We start from the raw sequence: 21,263 nt of genomic DNA on the forward strand, positions 1-21,263 counted from the left end.
ATCAGTAAATAATTTGCCTCTCTTTTCATCTTTTATTTCTCTACTATAGGTGATGGAAAAGTCTACTGTGGGACAGACTCTGATATGTTTATTTTTCTAAATTAAAACTAGATTCAATATAGGCAATGCAGACCTGTCCTGTGAGATCATGACAGATGAGAATCAAGGAAAAGGGAGGAATTTGGGTGGGGAGCTTATTCTTTCCTTCCTCTCTCACCTTCTCTCTTCCCCTGCAGAATGGGGTAAGTAAGCTCCTGGCTGCTCCTTTAACGTCCAGTGCGGTACTAGAATTCTTTTTTAACATTTAACACAAGATATCATTACCTTTTGCTTTCTATAACAAGTGTTCTTTAAAAAATAAGATTTTATCCCCCCCAAATCTGCATAAAAGTGCTTATATAAAGGACTGTCACATGGAAGTTTTTAAGACAGCGTACCTATACTCAATTATACCAAGTAAAGATTCTTCAAGAGACATAATTATCAGGTTTCACTTGTACTTTTAGTGAAAAAAATATCAATTGTGGGGACTGTGATTCTTAACATCTAGAAATGATAACCAACAAGATCGGATGGTTGAGAATGGGGGTACAAAAACATAATTATACCAACATCATGTCTTGTTATTTGGGTTTACGTTAGTCTGAATCAAATTCCTGAAATTTACCAAAATGCCTGAGCTAACTTTTTCCACTTACAAGGCAGGTATTTGCTGTCTCTTAACACAGAGAAGCAAGGAATTCCACTTCAGTGTGACCTATTTATGCCTCTTAGATTCATCATATGCATTTTTTAATGACCCCAAACCAAAGGAAATGTAGAAACCTATTTGAAAAGCTGACATTAAGGTTGTGACACCAACCAAAACAACAAGAGAATTTAAAGTTGAACTGACACACAATCCCCAGTTCAGTCTGTTATACTCCTAATTTAAAAAACAGTTAGTATGTGAAATAGTGATGGCATGTCAGCCTCTGCTTTGAAACTCCTGAATTTTGTCATTTGGTGTTTGTGTCACAACCTTAATATTATTTAAATACACTTTTTAATATCTATTATTTAAAAAATATCTTTGAATTGAAGATACTCTAAAGCTTTGAAGAAGCCTACCTCAAAGCACCACATTCCAAGTGTGCCACTTTTATTAGAAGTGGTGCATAAAACATTTGCTGTTGACAAATCTAATTCATTAAAAGGTGAGATGGATGCATTTTAAAATAACTGGCTGGCATCATTATCTGCAGTGCCTTTTATAAATTATTCCTCTTTTCCCTTTTGACTGAACTTGTCACAGTTCCCTTTCAGAGTCTGAGTGTTATGCCTTATAGTCAATGCTTTCAAAGTGTTTAGACAAGTCATAAGTTAAACAAGCAGGGGTACTCTATTTTCTAGAAATGAGAAAGGGTAGCAGGAATACTTACAGATTATTTCAGTCAATTCATTGATTTTTAACTGAAGACAAGTAAACTCAGTTAGTGGTGGTTTCATCTCACACAAAGGATTTAAAAATAAAACTATACTGTTAGGGTAGAATAGAAGGGAGAATTTCAAAGAAAGGAACATAAAGAGAGGTGCTGGCAGCCCTGCTGCACTATTGTGCAGAAGACTTAGTTTAAAATTGAATTGTGCTTCCCCTGACATCGGAGATCAGGTACATCATAAGGCTGACAGCTGGCTGGCACACTACCTTCCTAAAGGAAAATGCTGTGTTTCTCTTAGAGGCCAAAGGAATAGAGTTACAGACGCCTTCAAGGAAACTGGGGAAGCAGAGTGCAAATTATTTAAAATACGGTGAGAAACATTTCTTACCTAATTTTGTTTCAGAAGATTCTAAGAATGAGCTGGTCTTCTAATCCTAAGTAGGCGGAAAGTCATTTCCTTACGAGTTGTCAGTCGAAGAGCTGCCCTTTCTTTAGTATGTTCAGCAGTTTTTTTCCAAAATAGACAAAGCACACCTGTAAAAATAATTAGATCAAGTGTGATCAGACACAATGGAGGGAGCCTAGTCAGAGCATTAGTTGTCTACACTGGTAGTGACAGCACTGTCACTAAGTTATGAGTCACAGGCTTGAGCCAAGAGATGCTGGAAATGCATAAAGATACCCTGCAGTTGAAGTACCTAAGAAAAGCTTATTAACAAGATGATTCATAGGTTATTGGCACATGGATAACAGATGTACCTAGGAAAACACATACTCAAAATACTCTTTTTATTTTCATGTTCATTTTCATTGGTTTTTCAAATGTTCCTAGAGAAATGTAGATCACAGAAGTAAGAAATGGTTGCACCATGTAAAACAAGCAATACCTTTCAATACAATTATTTTTTTCTTGTTTAGTTGCCAGTTGCCCCAGGACTGTTTATTAAAACCATCTTTTCCCTCCCTCTTTTGGGTTACCCTATTAAATAGATTCTGATTCAGTTGATCTGGGGTTGGGATGACATTCTGTGTTTTTAACAAGCTCCCAAATAATGCTGCCAATGCAGTGGGTCCATGGACTACACTTTCACTAAGGTTCCATCAGTTTGTCTTTCCCTGCAACAAAATGCACTGCTGTCATTCTCGGCTTTTGGACCTTTGTCTTTCTGTATAGCTTTAAAATCTTTTGTCAGGTATTCTCTTCTTCCCACCAAAATAGACAGTTAGGAATTAGACTGAGATTGCACTGATCAAATTGCGCATCAGTAAAATGTTAACTTTTTCCAGTGTATTGTTTATCATTCCATTTATTGAGATTTTATTGTGACAAAATGATGCTTTACTATTTTCCCCATAGGAATTTTACACATCTCTTGTTACGTTAGATGTATTCCCAGGAACTTAACATTTTGAATTAGTATAAAAATATCTTTGCAAAAACTTTTTCATATTTTGTTTATATGTGTATAATTTTTGAATACTGATATGTTTATCTAAGATATTGGCAAACTCTTACATTATTATTTCTCTGTAGTTTTACATCATGAACACATAATGAGTTTTACTTCTTCATTTCAAAATCTATACTTATTTCTTTTGCAAAGAAGTCAAACAATAAATGTATTATTTAATGGAAAAGTTATTTTGTTTTCTATTATCAGCCAAACTAATCCTTTGGTTAGGCTTAGGTCAACTAGAAAACTAATATGGAGAAGGTTCCAGATGTTTCTTGTGCTATTTATTGATCGTTCTCATAGTTCCTGTCTTTCTCTGGTGTATGATACACAGTTACTTAAATGTTACTAACATTCATTATCCCAATCTGACTTCCAGTTGATTTTCATCAGAAACAGACAAAAACCCTCATGAACAACTTGGTCAATCCTGGAACTAAATTTGAACAAAACGGGAAACAGAAGAATTATAATAAGGGAAATGGTTTAGTTTGGTCTAAGAACTAAATGGAACACTAGGAAGCCAATATAGAGAAACAACACATCACCTACACGCCATAGTTAAAATCACAAGACATCTTATAAAATCCATAAATAACTGAAATTGCTGATACTAAAAGCAGACAAAAGATATCACAAAAAAAGAAAAATTACAGGTCAATATTACTGGAAATAGATGAAAAAATTCTCCACAAAATACTAGCAAACCAAATCCAATAGTACATTAAAATCATCATACACCATGATCAAGTGGGATTTATCCTAAGGTTGTAAGGATTTTTTCATTATACGCAAATCAGTTAGTGTGATACAGGACGTTAACAAATTGAAAAATAAAAATCATATGATCATCTCAATAGATGCAGAAAAAGCTTTTGACAAAATTCAAGATCCATTTATATTAAAAAACTCCAGAGAGTGGACATAGAGGGAACATATCTCATCATAATAAAGGCCACATATAACAGACTCACAGCTAACATCATAGTCAATGGTGAAAAGCTGAAAGCATTTTCTCTAAGAGTAAGGATGCCTACTCTTGCCACTTTCATTCAACACAGTATTAGAATTTCTAGCCACAACAGTCAGACAAGAAAAAGAAATAAAAGGAATCCAAATTGGAAAGGGAGAAGTAAAACTGTCACTGTAGATTACAGTGATACTATATATAAAAAAATCCTAAAGATGCCTTGAGAAAACTACTAGAGGTCATGAATGAATTTGGTAAAGTTGTGGGATGCAAAATTAAAATACAGGAATCTATTGCATTTCTATACATTAACAATGAACTATCAGAAAAAGAAATTAAGGAAATAATCCCATTTAACACTGCATCAAAAAGAATAAAATATCTAGGAATAAAAGTACCTAAGGAGGTAAAAGACACGTACTCTGAAAACTCTAAGACTCTGGTGGAAGAAACTGAAGATGACACAAACAATTGGAAAGATATATGGTGCTCTTGGTTTGGAAGAATCAGTATTGTTAAAATAATCATACTACTCAAGGCAATCTACAGGTTCAATTCAATTCCTATCAAAATATCAAGGGCATTTTTAAAGAACTAGAACAAAACATTTAAAAATTTGTATGGAAACACAAAAGACACTGAATAACCAAACCAATCTTGAGAGAGAAGAATGGAGGTGGAGGAATCATCCTCCCTGACTTCACAGTATATTACAAAGCTACAGTAATCAAAACAGTATGGTACTGGCACAAACACAGACACATAGATTAATGGAACAGAACAGACAGCCCAGAAATAAATCCACACATTTATAATCAATTAACCTATGACAAAAGAGGCAAGAATATACAATGGAGAAAAGACAGTCACATCTAAATGGTGCTGGGAAAACTGAACAGCTACATGTAAAAGAATGAAATTAGAACATTCTCTAATACCATGTCCAAAAATAAACTCAAAATTGATTAAAGACCTAAATGTAAGACCAAATACTATAAAACTCCTAGAGAAAAACATAGGCAGGACATTCTTTGACATAAACTACTGCAATATTTTTCTGGATTTGTATCCTAAAGAAAATAAAAGCAAAAGTAAACAAATGGCACTTAATTAAGCTTAAAAGCTTTTGTACAGCAAAGGAAATCATTGACAAAATGAAAAGAGAACCTACTGAATGGGAGAAAATATTTGCTAATGATATGACTGATAAGGGGTTAATATTCAAAAATCTATAAACAGTTCATACAGCTCAACAATACAAAAACAAACAACCCTATTTAAAAAATAGGTAGAAGAACTGAATAGACATTTTTCCAAAGAGGAAATGCAGATCATCAACAGGCACATGAAAAAATGCTCAATGTCACTAATCATCAGGGATGCAAATCAAAATCACAAAAAGATAGCACCTCACACCTGTCAGAAGGCTATCATTAAAAAAAAAAATTTTGGCAAGGATGTGAAGAAAAGGGAGCTCTTGCACACTGTTGGTGGGAATGTAATTTGGTACAGTCACTGTAAAAAACAGTATGGAGGGGTCTCAAAAAACTAATAATTGAACTACCATATGACCTAGTAATTTTGCTCCAGGGTATATACATCAAAAAAACCGAAAACACTAATTCAAAAAAATACATGCACCCTAATGTTCTAGCAGCATTATTACAATTTCTAAGATATAAAAGCAATGTAAGTATCCATCAACAGATGAATGGGTAAAGATGTGGCATACATATACAATGGAATACTACTCAGCAATAAAAAAAATTTTGCCATTTGAAGCAACATGGATGGACTTAGTGGGCATTATGCTATGTGAAGTAAGTCAGAGAGAGAAAAACAAATACTGAACGATACTTTTATGTGGAAGCTAAAAAATACAAAAACTAGTGAACATAACAAAAAAGAAGCAGACTCACAGATATGGAGAACAAACCAGTGATTACCAGTTGGGAGGGGAAGGACAATGTAAGTATGGGAGACACATACTACTGGATATAAAATAGGCTACAGGGATGTATTGTACAACATGGTGAATATAACCAATATTTTGTAATAACTGTAAATGAAGTATAACCTTTAAAAATTGTATTAAAATTTTAATCTAAAATTTTTTTAAAAGAAATAGTATTTGAGAAAAATGGATACTTTAAAATGATAAATGAGTCAATATATCAGAAAGATACAGTATTTACAAATGTATATGCACCTACAACAAAGCACCAAAACCAATGGAGCAAAAAATGACAGAATTGAAAGAAGAAATAGACAATATGACTATTTGTCAGATATTTCAATCGTCTGCTCTCAGTAATTGATAGACTTAAACAGACAACAAAAAAAAGCAGCAAGAGTAAAGATTTGAATACTGTCAATGTATTCAACCTACCTCATATATATAGACTACTCTACTCAATGATGACAAACTACAGATTTTTTGAAATGCCAGAAAACACTTTCCAAAATAGATTATATTCCATGTCATAAAACACATCTCAATAAATTGAAAAGTAATGAGATCACAAAAGTATGTCCTATAAGTATAACAGAATTAAATTAGAAATCAATATCAGAAAGAAATCTTGGAAAACTCCTAATGTTTTAAAGTTAAAAACACACTTTTAAATAACAATAGGTCAAAAAAATCAAAGGTGATATTAGAAAATATTTTACTGAATGACAGTGAAAATAAATATGTCACTTTTATGGGGTACATAAAAAGCGGTGTTTGGACGGAAATCTAACTTTAATCAGTTATATCAAAAAAGAAAGGTCTCTTTTAAACAACTTAAGATTCAATCTTAAGACACTAGAAAAAGATGAGCAAACCATATGTAAAGCAGGAAGAAGAAAGGCAACCCAAAAGATTACAGCAGAAATAAATGAAACAGAAAAGAGCAAAGTAGTACAGACAATAAAAGCAAAAGTTGCATTTTTAAAAGATCAATCAAATTACAAATGCTTAGCTAGACTAATTAAAAAAAAAAAGGCACAAATTACCAAAATAATGAATGGAAACAATATCATTATTGACATACAGAAATAAAAAAGATTTTAAGACAACACAATGAACAATTTAATTTCAAAAAAGTAGACACACAGATGAAATGGCCACATTCTTAGAAAAACATAAATGATCAATACCAAATCAAGAAGAAATATGAAAACTGAATAGACTGAAAACAACAAAAGAAATTGAATTAGCAATTTAAAATCTTCCCATAAGGAAAAGCAAAGATCCAAGGGCTGCATGGGTGAATTCTATAAAATTAAAAAATAAAATAATACCAGCATTTAACAAACTCTTTCAGAAAAAAATAGAGGAAAGGAACCTTCTCAACTCATTCTATGATGACTAATTTACCCTGAAAACAAAGCCAAATAAACACATCACAATAAAACTGCAGACTAAATGCCTATATTGAAAAAGGAAGATCTAAAATCAATATCCTAACTTTCAGTTTTAAGAAACTAGGAAAAGAAGAGCAAGCTAAACCCAAAGCAGGCAGAAAAAAGGAAATAATAAAGATTAGATTGGAAATAAATTTAAAAAGAATAGAAAAAATAGAGAAAGTCAATGAAACTAAAGAATCAGAGATGAAGAAAACTGATGAATCGTTGGCTAGACTAACAGAACAAAAAAGAGAGATAAGACTGAAATTACTAAAATTAGGAATGAAAGAGGAAACATTATTAGTGACCTTAGAGAAATAAAGAGATTATAAGGGGATTCAATAAATAATTATATATCATACAATTATGTAACCTCAATGAAATAAGTTCCTAGAAAAACATAAAGTACTAAAATGACTGAAGATTTAAAAATTTGAATAGATCTTTAACAAGTAGGCAGGCTGAATTAATTATCAAAAGTTTCTCATAAGACAAGCCCAGAGCCAGATGACTTCATTGATGAGTTCTACCAAAAATTTAAAGAATTAACAGCAATCCTTCACGAATTCTTCCAAAAACCAAAAGAGGAAGGAACATTTCTCCATTCATTCTCTGAGGTCAGTATTACCTTGATACCAAAACCAGACAAAAACATTACAAGAAAAGAAAACTATAGACCAATATCCCTTATGAGTATATAGGCTAAAATACTCAACAAAATATTAAGAAGTTGAGTCCAGCAACATACAAAATAATTTTACACCACAACTAAGTGGAATTTATCAACACAGGAAAATGAACCAACATAATACATCCTGTTAATAGAATACAGGACAAAAACTACATGATCATCTAAATAGATGCAGGGGAATGTGTCAAAATTCATCACCCTTTCATGATTTAAAAAACAACAACAACAAAAAAGACACCCATTAGTTTCATAACAAAACTCAAGAAACTAGGAGCAGAAGGAAATTTCACCAACTTGATAAAAGACATCTACCCACAGCTAACGTCATACTTAATGGTGAACGACTGAAAGCCTTGCTCTTAAGATCAGAAACAAGACAAGAGTGTCCATATTTACCACTTCTATTCAACAATGTACTGAAAGTTCTAGCCAGGACAATTAGGCAAGAAAAGTAAATAAAAGGCATCCAGATTCGAAAGGAAGAAGTAAAACTATCTGCAGTTATAGATGCCATGATTCTGTATGTAGAAAATCCTAAGGAATTCCAAACAAACCCAAAACCCAAACTATTGGAGCTAATAAATTGATTCAACAAAGTTTGCAGGAAATAAGATTAATAAACAAAAATCAATTGTATTTTTATATGCTAGCAATTAACAATTTCAAAATGAAATTAGGAAATCAATTCCACTTACAATGGCATCAAATAGAATAAAATATTCAGGAAAAAATTTAGCACAAGAAGTGCAAGACCTATCCACTGAAAATTGCAAAACATCATTGAAAGAAACTGAATTAGATTTAAATATACGAAAAGTTCATTGTTCATGGATTAAAGATTTAATACTGTTAAAGAGTCAGTAACTCCCAAATTAATCTACAAATTCAGTGTAATCCCTATCAAAATCCCAGCTGCCTATTCTGCATATATTAACAAACTGATCTTAAAATTAATATGGAAATGCAAGGGACAGCCAAAACAATCTTGAAAAAGAAGAACAAAATGAGAGAACTCACATTTCCTATTTTTCAAAACTTACTACAAAGCTACAGTAATCAAGAGTGTGATAGGATAAGCATAAAGATAGACATGTAATCAATGGAATAGAATTGATAGTAAAAAAATAAAACCATACAATGTTCAACTGATTTTTGATGAGGGTTTCGAGAAAATTCAATAGGGAAAGATTAATCTTTCCAAGAAACATTGCTGAGATAACAGAATACCAACATGCAAAAGAATGAAGAACTTCTTCACTAAAAGATACACAAAAATTAACTCAAAATTGATCAAAGACCTAAATAAAAGTACCAAAAAATATGTAAAACTTTTAGAAGGAATCATAGGTGTAAATCTTCTTGACCTTAGATTAGTCAATGATTTCTTAGAGAAAACACCAAAAGCAGAATAAAAAAAAAAAAAAAAAAAAAAAAAAGCTGAACTTCATCAAAATTACAAACATTTGTGCTTCAAAAGACAATATCAATAAAATGAAAAAACAACTTACAGAGTGGCAGAAAATATTTGCAAATCAAATGTCTGATAAGGGTATTGTATCCCAAAATCTATAAAGAAATATTACAGCTCAACAATAAAATGACAAGTAATTCAATTTTAAAATGACAAAGGATTTGAACAGACATTTGTTGAAGGGAGATATACAAATGGCTGAACATCATTAATTATTAAAATAAATGCACATTGAGACCACTTCACAATACAGTAGAATGGATAATCAAAAGACTGACACTAACAAGTGTTGAGGAAGATGTGGAAAAACAGAAACCCTCCTACACTGCTAGTGGGAATGAAGTGAAGGTCTCTACCTTACCCTAATAGAATATTTCCTTTGCACTTTGCATTAAAAAATAATTTTGTAATTATTTTTGTGATCTCACACTAGACTGAAAGCATATGAAGACTGGAGTTAGGTCTCTTTCCCTCACTGAGTATATCCATTAGGGCAATTGTCATTCTGTGCTATCTGCAATCACTGATTTGCTTACCTCTCTCAACCTCTAGACTATAATCCTCTTCAGACAAGGAATGTGCTTTCTTTATTTTTGCATCCTAGTACCTAGCCTAGTGGTTGATACAGAGGAACTACAAAGAAAATGTTAAATGTAAGATCCCCAAAATGTATTACACAGATCCATGGTGGAGCCCCAGGAGTCTTCCAGAGGGTTCACAAGGTAAAAACTATTTTCATAATAAGACTTTTAAGTTATTTCGCTAGGTTGACATTTGTACTAGATGCAAAAGCACACTACCCTAGCACAAATTATAATCCCCAAATATATTAGCTGTACTTAGTTTTCTGTTGCTGCTATGAGTTTCCACAAATTTATTGTCATAAAACCATATAAATTCTTATCTTAACAGTTCTCTAGGTTAGAAGTCTTAAATGGGTCTCAACAAGCTAAAACCAAATGATCAGTAGAAGTGTATTCCTTTCTGGAGGCTCTGAAGAGAATCCGTTGTTCCCTTGCTTTTTTTTTTTTTTTTTTGCTTCTAGAGGCTGCTCTCATTCCTTGGCTGCTGGCCCACTTCTCCCATTTTCTAGCTAGCTGTGTGAGTCCTTCTCATGTTGCATCACTCTGAATTACTCTTCTGCCTCCTTCTTCCTCATGTGAGAACCACTGTGATTACACTGCATCCACTTGGATAATCCAGGGTAATCTTAAAGTAAACTGATTAGAAATTTTACCCCCCTTTTGCTATATAACATACACACAGGTTCCAGGGATTAGAATGTAGGCATCTCTAGGGGGCCATTATTCTGCCTACCATAGTAGTCATATTTTTTTCACCACCACACAGTTAAAATTAAAAAAAAAAAAAAACGGCAGATGCATTTAATAACGTCCTTGAAGAGGCACTAAAAATTAGTAATGTTATTAACTCAACCTTTGAGTACACCACACACTTTCCAAAATAAATCAAATTGGGCTATCATTTTAAGAAAATATTAAATAGTATTTGTTGCCAATGATAAAATTAAGAGCTTTCAAAGCAAAAACAAAAATCTTGGAAAATTTATATACTCTCAGATGGACAGTTTTGCAATATTTTAAGATTTTCCTTATGAGATTGCTGGTGATACTAACAAATGGGATTTTTTTTTTGATACTGTAAAATAAAATATATTAAGCTTAGGAAGATGCGCATACCTCAATGAATTAATATTTTCCACATGGCCAGTGTATTATGCAACAAAAGCATGTGTTTGTAAAAGATTCATTCGAAGTGTAAGACAGACCAAGTAACTGAGTACCAGAAGTCCACTTATATTACTTCAGATTTCTCATTGTAGTTAAACTTTATGAAACTACCACTTGTTAAGGTTTGGTATAATATCTGTGAATGAAAAATACTGCAAACCATATGAGTAAACAAAGAATGCTGAAACCATTAAGTCATCAGCCGCCGCCATCTCCCAGTGAAGACAAGCCTGCAGCCCAGCCTCTGCAGCCACTCACAAAGGACAAGATACTGGCCCTAGATAGCTAGGTGCTTGTCAAAGGAATGAGCTCAATGAGCCCAAATGTTTGCTTCCTCCATAAAAAAGCACTGAATTCTTTAACTTGAGATGCCAGTTTTTCTTTAGAGAACACGTCATCTTTTATTGTTCCAACTACCTGGTCTTTGTTGTAAAGCTCCTATATATGCTAGCTCCTCCCCTATCTCTTTAGAGCAGTACCCTCAGAGCCATCTCTCTGAGAGACTGTCATTCTGGCTTGAGTCCTACCGCCAAATAAAACGTAACTCTCAACTTTTAGGCTGTGCATTTATTTCAGATGACAGATCAAAGAAAAATATTCACAATTATCCAAAAAGGCCATTAAAATACTCCTTTTCTTTCCAACTATACATCTGTATGAGGTTGGATTTTGTTCATTTGCTTCAACCAAATCAACATATCACAAAAGACTGAATGCAGAAGCAGTTATGAGAATAGCTCTGGAATAGAATAGCACTATTCTATTAAGTCCGATGTTAAAAAGATAGCCATTCTTCCACTGAGAGTTTTGTTATTAAAAATAGTTATTTTCAATGCTATTTATGTTAACATGTAATGGCTTTATTATTAAATATTTCTTAAAATATTCTATTTTAATTTGTAATATAATAAATATAACTGAAACAGAGCAGGACCCTGCAGGGTGCTCCCTGGTACAAATCCTTTCTGTCCTGCATCCCCCCAAATAACCCCCCTCTCCCCATTTCTCTTTTGTAGGAAATATGCTTCATTCAGCCCCCTTGACCTTCCAAAGAGTTGATTCAAACAGTTGCTAATCAGGGAAGGGAGGAACAGTCAAAAAACAATAGTGTAGCCTTGGGGCAGGGTCCTGGTTCCTCAAGGAATATGCATAATATCTTTGAGCTCTTGCAGGAACTAAGGCCCTGATCCAGGTAGAGCATGGTAACTTCAGGCTGACCACAAGATTCCTGGAACACCACCCTGTTATCTCACTACCAACCAATCAAAAGAAAGTCACACACCCTGCATCCCCACCCCCCCGCCCCTCCCCAACCTCAAACTTTGCCTATAAAAACTTCTCCCTGAAAACCACAGGGGATATCGTGTTTTTCAAGCACAGGCTGCCCTTCCTCCTTGCTTGGCCCTGCAGTAAACCATTCTCTGGTCTAAGCTCCAACGTTTCAGTTTATTTGGCCTCACCGTGCGTGGGGCACACCAACTTTTGTTTAGTAATGTAAGAAGACATAATTACATACATAGAAACTCTTTGAGGTTATCAGTAACTTTTAAGGGTGTAAAGCACTCCTGAAACCAAAAGTTTTATAACTGTTGAGTTAGATAAATGAGAAAGCCACAAAAAGATCATGACCACGTAAAGTAAATCAAAAGAATGAGCACAGGCAGCCTCGAGGGTAACAGGGTACATAATGCAACACAGAAATGGAGATTAGGAGGGGCCCCATTTACAAACAGCCCCACTCCCAAGCTCTTTCCCAGTCAAATCTCTGAATAACGGAGGAGTGAACCCAACACAGAAAAGCTAAATTGCCCATAGGCATTTCTGAGGGTAGGTAGGGGTGGAAATTTTTGCCCTTCTTCCCTTTAGGTTCTTTGGCTGGTCTAATCACTCAATTGAAGACAGTTTAAAAAGAGAAAAACAAATTTAATTTTGTATGTACAGGAGCCCCATGAAAATATGAACCCCAAGGGAAATTTGGGCAGTTGAAGTTCATACGCCATCCTGAGCTAAGAGATGGGATAGGGACCTGCAGCTTCAAAGGGGAGGAGGCTAGTTCACAGGATAAGGAGAGCATTTGCCCCATCATAGAGATAGGTCATTCAGATAAAAGTAATCTCTGCTGGTAGCTCTCTTCCTGGTACAGGCCCCCGTATAAGTATTTTCCCGTGTAAGGGAGAGGTAAAAGTTTTTCTTGAGTCTGTTAGGTCTTCATTACTTTCAGCTCAAAACAATCCACATGCCAAAGTGGCATACTTTGGGGCAGCCTATTCTGCTCCCTTTCAGTATGAATATTTGCTAGAAAGGGAAAGAATGATACATTTTTTTAAAAAATCAAAAAGGAATAAATGATCACATCATTATACACGAAACTTGTATTTTAAAAATGAAAATATTTGATGAGCTGAAATCTAAAAAAAGCAAGGAAATGGGTAAACAATGTCATGACAATGAAATACAGAATACTGTTTACTGGTATGAGTAAAAATTAAGACTTTATCAGTATAATGCTCCTCAAAAAGAGCTCCCATCATGCTTCAGTATAAATCTGGTAAACTCCAGATTTAAATTGTTAAATTCGCTGTGTTCCCCAGAAGATGGACAGTAAATTCAGGTATGTGGCACAGCTGCTGACTGCTAAAAACAACTGTAGCTATACATCCTCCCTGACACTCAATGGCCACAGTCAGAGAAGAGCTCTTTTCAGTAAATCTTAGCAAGCAAATAATGAAAGTGACAGAAGAGGACTAACATATTAACCAACTGGAAAACAGAGTAATTTATGGGCCCTAAGTAGCATAAATAAGAAGCCTTTTCCTGGAAGCATGATACAAAAGAAAAATCCTAAATTTAGATTCTTAAGACCTAGCTTCTGGTTCAATTCACATGTTTCCTGAGTTATCTGGGCAAGCTAAACCACCTCTTTAGTTCTCATTTCCTCCTGTATAAGGAAGTTAGTCTAAATCTCTTGTATAAAATTTAACCTTGATTCAGAGTAAAAAACACACTTAATACACAAATTCTGAAGCTACACATAAGTGAAACAAATATGCAGACTAGTATTTACCAAATTGATGGGTCATGACCTGACATTTGTAGATCATTGAACTGATTGAGCTCTACAATTCTTCCGTTAAAAACAACAAAAAAGAGAGGGGGTCGGGGTGGGGGTTGGATATAGACAAAATATAATTCCTTGATCTTTTTGACCAGATAAGTATCTTTGGTAATAAAGGGGAGGAAAATTTTTCCTTTACCCTTCTTGGTTCTTTTGGCTGATCTATTAATTAAAATGACATAAGACAGATTAGCAGAAGGAAAACAAATTTAATTACATACATATGGGAGCTCCATAAGACTGAGACCCAAGGGCAAATTGAGCAGTTGAGGTTTATATGCAATCCTGAGCCAAGGAATGGGATAGAGGCCCAGAACTTCAAAGGGGTGGAGGGTAATTCACAGGATGATAAGGAGAGCAGATGTTTGGTGATTAGACCTTTGCCCTGCCATACAGATAGGTCATTCAGGTGAAAGTTGTTCCTTGGTAGTAGCTCTCTTCCTGGTACAGGGCCCCCATCTAAATTCTTTTAGGTAGGTAAGAGAGAGGTCAAAGTTTTTCTTGAGTCTGCTGGGTCTTGATTATCTTTGGCTCAAAATAATCCACATGCCAAAGTGGCATATTTTGGAGTCATATATTTTGCTTCCCTTCAGTAAGAAGTGAAATGGACATTCAAGTTTAGGTTAATATTCAAACTATAGATAGTAACATTACTCAGCTGCTTAAGATCATTACATTTATTGGCTACCTGAATTTAGAAATTTAGACTGTTTTAATAACCTAATGTCAAAAAAAATCAGTTGCTTAGCCAATGTTTAAATTTTTCAGCTGTTATTTGGAAGTTTTGGAAGATCTGGTTCCTTAACTGTTCTCTGGCTAACAAAACTGTATTATAAAACATAAGAAGTTGTTAGTCTAGGAACATGTGCCTCAAATGTTAACATCAATGTTTGGCAGTAGGGACTGTGCATTTCTTAGGAGATGTGGGGACAGGCAGTAAAATTCAAGAATTGACATTTAAACATACTTGTAGATTATACTGTGTGACAATTGTTAATTATTTTTGCTAATAACCAACATAAATTGAGTACTGTGGTGGCATGGGATTCCTCCAACAGATGACTTTGGCTCAGAGATTCCTCATGGCCTGTTGAGGCTTTCTTAGAACAGTGCAGTGGTTTCAGATTCTTCTCACTTTCCTCCCCTTCCTTCCCCTCTCCAGCACAGGCTGTCAGACCTTCAGTAACAACTGAAGGAACTTCATTCCTACTCTAGCCCCCTTTCCTTTATCCGTCTTGGGCAGTTTCCCAAATAAATCTCTTGCACATCTAATCCCTTCTTTGCATCTGCTTCTTGGGAATTCCAGTGAACACAGTACTTATAAGTCTAGCCACCATATTAAACTCTAGGCATCATTATTTCATTTAGTCTTCACAAAAGCCCTATGTGGGCATTACTACTATTCCCATTTTATAAACAGGGAAACAAATAGAGTAGAAAAGTAACTTCCCCAGCATGACGTAACTAGTGACAGAGCTGGGATTTGAACTCGTCTGTTTGATTTCGCGGTTTGGAGATGCAAACCTTATTTTAAAGCAATCAGATTTTATTAAATAATGACAAAATTAGACAGATTCCTAATAAAATTTTTCTGACGCTTCTGTGTCCTTTCACACATTTTCACATTTAACCCCAATAAATCCATGCAGTTGATATTACTGTTTTACAGATGAAGAAATTGAGGCTCAAAGAACTTAAGTAACTTCTTTAAAATCATACTATGTAAGTTCATGAGGTTAAGCTCACGCAGGTCTTCTCTGAATTCAGCTGTTTTACATTATACTTATTTGCCTAATTAATCAAAATGACAATTGCGTCCTTTCTTTTAGTTTTAGATCACTTGCCCTGAGAACTTCATTCAGCAAAGAATCCCTCAAATGATTTAAACAGCTATATATGTTCATTTCCTCTTTTTATGTGTGTGTGTGTATACATATATGTTAGATAAAATACTAGCAATTTAGGATATTTCCTGAGCTGCCTCTCTCCTTGTCTATTTGTATTTTAACCAAAGTTTACAAGGAAATAGGTGGAGCACTGTGTCAAAAACTTGCCTTCAGTAACATCAGCAGTTAAGGCTGGAAGGTAGCATTCTCTGCCTTGCTTTCTGAGGCTTTTTAATATAATTATGCTGATTTTTGCTTTTGCTTCCTGACTCAACTGCAGCCACTGAGTTCACTGCTCAAAAACTTCCCTTAACCAGAGTCACCTGATGAGGTGAGTCAGCAGTCTGCAAACTCATCACTTCTAATGACCAAAACCTGGTGTTTTTCCAGCCTTTAAAAAGACACAGCCTAGTCGTACTCTGCATGACTGGCAGAGCCGGGTGTTGAGCAGCTTGGAAGCAACTCAGCAGTATTCAAACCGTAGAAGAGAAATGGTTGGTTTGTTTGCTTTCTTTTTTGTTTTGTTTCTCTGTAGAGAAGGCATCGTGGAAGGGCATGGAGCAAAAAGGAGTGCTCTTGGGGGACCCAGATGCAGGCAAGTCAGGAAAGTGAGGCAGATCCAGATCTGACCCCACCATGGGGTGGGGTCCTGGAGCCGCTCCTGGGAGGGGAAAGCCAAGCGTCCATTACCCAGTCCACCCTGTGATTTCAGATGGGGAAACAGGCTCAGAGATGGCCGGGTAGTTGCCCAAAATCAGACGCCAGGGAGGATAAAGGAAGGAGGGGTGGGAAGACCTCATACCCCTAGACAGCACCCCGCTCCCTGCCCCCAGAAGCCCGCTGCCGTCACACCCAGGTGCCAGTGCCCAGACCTACCCTGTCGGAACAATGCACTTGCAGGCCAGCCCCAACCTGGTAAGAAGCATGTGCTTAAGGACCAGTCCCCATGTGAGTCCCCTTAAGGTGAAGACCCAGAAACTGGGCCAGAAGGGCCCCCAGAGTCCCTTCACTTCTGGGCCAGTCTGAACCGTGAGTCACAGCTCAATATTCTCTAGGATGGAGAGGGATACTACCAAGCCAGCGAGGGACACAGCTGGGGTTGGGGGTTAGTGAGCAGGTGTTTGACTGGGACTAAAGTGGGGCTATGAGCAGTTTTCCATTTATTTTCCTTTTTGGCTTATTTACATATTCTTATGTTTCAGTACCAAATGGGTATCATCTCCATAATAAAGAAATCAAATGTCAACCCTGTCCTCCACACTATTCTGGTTATACACAAAAATCATTGCTCGTGTGGAAAGCCTAACATCTTTAACATGACCAGTTATCCACAGCTTGCCCTGAACTCAGCTTTTTTTTTTTTAACCTTTTATCGTTAGCCTTCACCTATCCCACATACCTAAAGTGTACTCACTAATCTCTTTTCTGATACCTTTGCATACTCTAAGGGCACGTTCTTCCCTTTTATGCCCCTGCTAAAATCCTCACCATCCTTTAAAGCCCCACTCGGCATTACTTTCTTCATAAAAATTTTTCCCATCTGTCTTCCTGGAAGCAAAATTTCTTTTCTGTGCTCCCACCATGTTTTGTGTTCAATGATTGTATGTAAACTGTTCATACAATAACTATTCATGTATATAACTTTCTTTCCTAGTAGACTGTAATTGTAATTGAAAAGATTGTTTAACTTTGGCTAAACTATAAAGCATTGTTATATTTACCAATCTTTTAAATTCACAGTATTTGGGGGGAGGAAGAGAGTATTTAATGCCAACTATGTGTCAGGCAGTATGTATGTATATATGTATCATCTCACTTAACCCTCAGAGCATGTCTGTGGGTCTGTTTTACACTTGAAAACGTTAGCTCACAAAGGTTCAGTGACTTATCAGTGTCATAAATTGGCAAAAAAAAACATGGCTGAGGTTTTCAACTACAAAAACATAACTACATCTACCAATGTGGAAGATACCAATAAAGACATGTAAAACTACTCATGAAGATTTTCTAGCACACTAGAAATGCTACATTCAGGTAATACTTGGAAGTCAACTGAAGTCAGAGGATTTTTGAGCCAGAAGGGACTTTGTAGATCATCTACTCCAACCCATATGTTATACATGAGAAATATGATCCTCAGAAATAGATTTCCCTGTGTATACCTAGTCAGTAGATGAGCCAGGATTAAAATCCAGTTGTAAACAGAACAGCAGAGCAGTTAATACTATGGCCTTTGGAATCAGTATTAGTTCAAATCACAGCTCTGAAACTTAATGACTGCGTAAAACCTAAGACGAGTTACAAAGATTATCTTTGTTTTCTGATCCCTAAATCAAGGTTGATAACTTAGATTTAACCCTCACAGCACTATAGGGTAACATGGCAGAGAGTAAGCAATAACAAACATTAAGTATTCTCTTAACTCCTGTCTCATTCTCCAGTCTTCTTTGCAGGATACCACTATGCCGTCTATGGATGAGTTCTGGAGTGAACATTACATTTCAGGATCAAAGTGAGTAATGATAAATATGCATTTAGTTATGTGGTTAAGTCCCTTTAAAAAAAAAAAACTCACATATGTACAAATACTTGTCTGGAGATAAATAACATCTTAAAAAGGAATTGTTCATTCAATAAATGTTTATTAAGCCTCTACTACATGCCAGGAACAATGCTAGATGCTGGGTATGAGATGAACAAAACAGATAAAATCTCAACCTTCATAAGCACTGAAATTTGATCAAAAACAAAATGTCACTGAGTTCTATCTGTGAGATACACAAAGCAAGTATCTTTCACGTAGAAGTCAATACAATATAATGGACATTAATATTTGAAGTGAGCTGTACATATATACTTGTGTCTTCTGGTAAAACAAGATAATCTTTAGAATTAATTTATATGTCACTTCTAGTACTGGTCATTTAAACTAGATTTTACTAAATTCCTTAACAATTAAGCTATTTCTATTTCTTTGCATAAAGTATAATATTTGGAAGGGGCACGTCCAGTTAAGCGTACTCTCCTAAAATGGGTGATAACCACCATCTGAGAGTTACATGAGTGAAATAGAACAGTTCTGCTAATAATAAATAATACTTCCTTACATGGCATCACAGAATTCAATTTTATGAATTTGTGCTTATTCCCTCATTTTCTCTTTCTACAATTCACAAATAGAAGCTGCCGAAAGAGATAGGTGATACACTGTACTTAGAGTTTCTAGTAACTGATGGTCTCTAGATTGCTTGTATTTGAGTCAAGAAGATAAAACTAAGGATGAACACAGAAAAGAATTTGGATTAAGTCAAAAGTACTTTATGATGATTCTTTAAATCCTTAACATGTTAAGGAATTAATTCTTTAACACACTCCTTAAATGGATAGCAAAACTTGAGTATAAAGAGATTTGACTGTTGAATGTGAGAGACTATCTATACAATTTTACCTGAGTGAAAGAATGATTCTGTTATGGTTATTTATGAGAGGAAATATAGAGCATAGTAGAAAGAGCCAAAGTTTCGAATTGGGTAGACTGGGTTCAAGTCTCAATTGCCAATTAATTGTATTCTATATGGAGCTGGCTGTTTTGGAAAAAATCAAGCAGCTGCCTTTTATGGAACAGGTGATCACTCAAATATAAGGTCGTTAGTGAAAAACTACTTACCTGAAGAAACTACATTACTCAAGAAGTCGCTAAAGTTCTCTACATCACATTTCTTTAAATATTCGACTGAATGGGCACCTTTCCTCATCATTCTTCGTCAGAAGCAATTTTTCCTTAAAACTATTCTCAGACCTCTATCTAAAATTCTCCTGAATCCTTCATTATTAAGCCTGGAACAGTGCAGGGGTACTCCTTTCTGAAAGCACACCTACTTTCAGGAGATCACTGGTTTCCAAAAGGTAGAATGTGTATCTAAAACCCACGCATAAAATTTTAAGCTTGTTCTCCTATTTCATTAGCTCATAGCAGCCAGGAAAACACCATTCTCACCCAAATCAAACTGCAGCGGGATCGTTGAATTAATGCTGTCAGTTACGACCCCCTCGTTCCACTTCCAAAACATAAAAGTTCTCTTCAGCCGACTGCCTACCTCCCAGGCACTGCACCCCAGGATGATGAAAACAATCCTCAGGCAAAGGATGGTAAAACAGCTGTGGAGAATTGAGGGTAACCAAACCCTGAAAATGGGGGAGTACGGACACTTTAATAACTGGTAAAGAGACTCGGTACTAAAGTCGCGGTTCAAGATGTCTTTGGCATTACCCAGGGGCACGAAGGGACCCGAGGTCGAGTTCCAAGTTGGAGATAGATACTGCGTGTGGAGAAGACGGTAAGTGGGGACCTCAGGGCCTTCTCCAGCAGCACAGAGGGTTAAGCGCCTCTGGGCTGGATGGGGACTCGTGGTTCAGCGCTTTCCGGCTCACTTCTTGAGCCGGCCAAGATACTGCACGGCGCCCCGGGCGGCTGGAAATACCAGGCCCAGAATGCAACCCAGAAAAATCACTCACCAGTCTCCCACCTTCAGCGCTGTTCTAGCAGGAGCCTGGCCCGCCAGCCAGAATCAAGCCCAGCACCCACTCAGACCACCCTGACTACGGCTCGAGAGCGTCACTGACAACCACCCGGAAGTGGCACAATAGCTTCCGGGGCCGCGGAGCGCGCGGCGGGAAATTATTTCCCAGAGCCCGGATTAGTGAAGCAGCCAGTGCTGCAGCGGCAGTCGTCTTCCCTGTCACCGGCGCCGCGCGAAGGAAGCAGCTCAGAAACTCCGGCCGGGAAGGTAAAGGGCCTCAGCTCGGAAGACACGGTGTACCCTGACTCTGTGGGAATGTCTCCTCCGTGCCCCCGAAGTTTCTGCGGCTCTCGGCTGTGAGGCTGGGAAGGGGCCAGGGTGAGCGGCCGGCGGCGCTTACCTCTGGCGCTTTCCGCAGCCGCCGTTGGTTCGCACTCGCCCGACCCGCCGCGCTCGGCGCGGGCGCCGGTGGGCTGCGGCCCCAGACCCCGCCCCACTCCGCCCGTGCCGCCGCGGGGATGGCCGCCCAGCGCCTCTGCAGTGCAGGGCTGAGTCGCTTCCCCCGCCTCCTGTTTGCGCAGCTCCAGCTCG

General features: G+C 36.6%; 2 protein-coding genes across 5 annotated transcripts in view; one reads left to right on the forward strand and one right to left on the reverse strand.

The window, feature by feature from the left end:
* KIAA0825 (KIAA0825 ortholog) overlaps positions 1–20,779 on the reverse strand; it is a 352,861-nt gene extending 332,082 nt beyond the window's left edge. For all 3 annotated transcript variants that reach the window (XM_031448262.2, XM_031448256.2, XM_064482453.1), the window contains exons 1-2: positions 20,668–20,779; positions 1,810–1,955 (exon numbers count right to left, since the gene is read on the reverse strand). The gene's annotated coding sequence lies outside the window, so the exon portion shown is untranslated. The remainder of the gene's footprint in view (positions 1–1,809; positions 1,956–20,667) is intronic.
* A 38-nt stretch (positions 20,780–20,817) lies between these two features.
* SLF1 (SMC5-SMC6 complex localization factor 1) overlaps positions 20,818–21,263 on the forward strand; it is a 63,371-nt gene continuing 62,925 nt past the window's right edge. For both annotated transcript variants that reach the window (XM_031448304.2, XM_031448313.2), the window contains exon 1: positions 20,818–20,939. The gene's annotated coding sequence lies outside the window, so the exon portion shown is untranslated. The remainder of the gene's footprint in view (positions 20,940–21,263) is intronic.

Source organism: Camelus dromedarius, chromosome 3 (assembly GCF_036321535.1).
Source record: "Camelus dromedarius isolate mCamDro1 chromosome 3, mCamDro1.pat, whole genome shotgun sequence".
NCBI lineage: Eukaryota > Metazoa > Chordata > Mammalia > Artiodactyla > Camelidae > Camelus > Camelus dromedarius.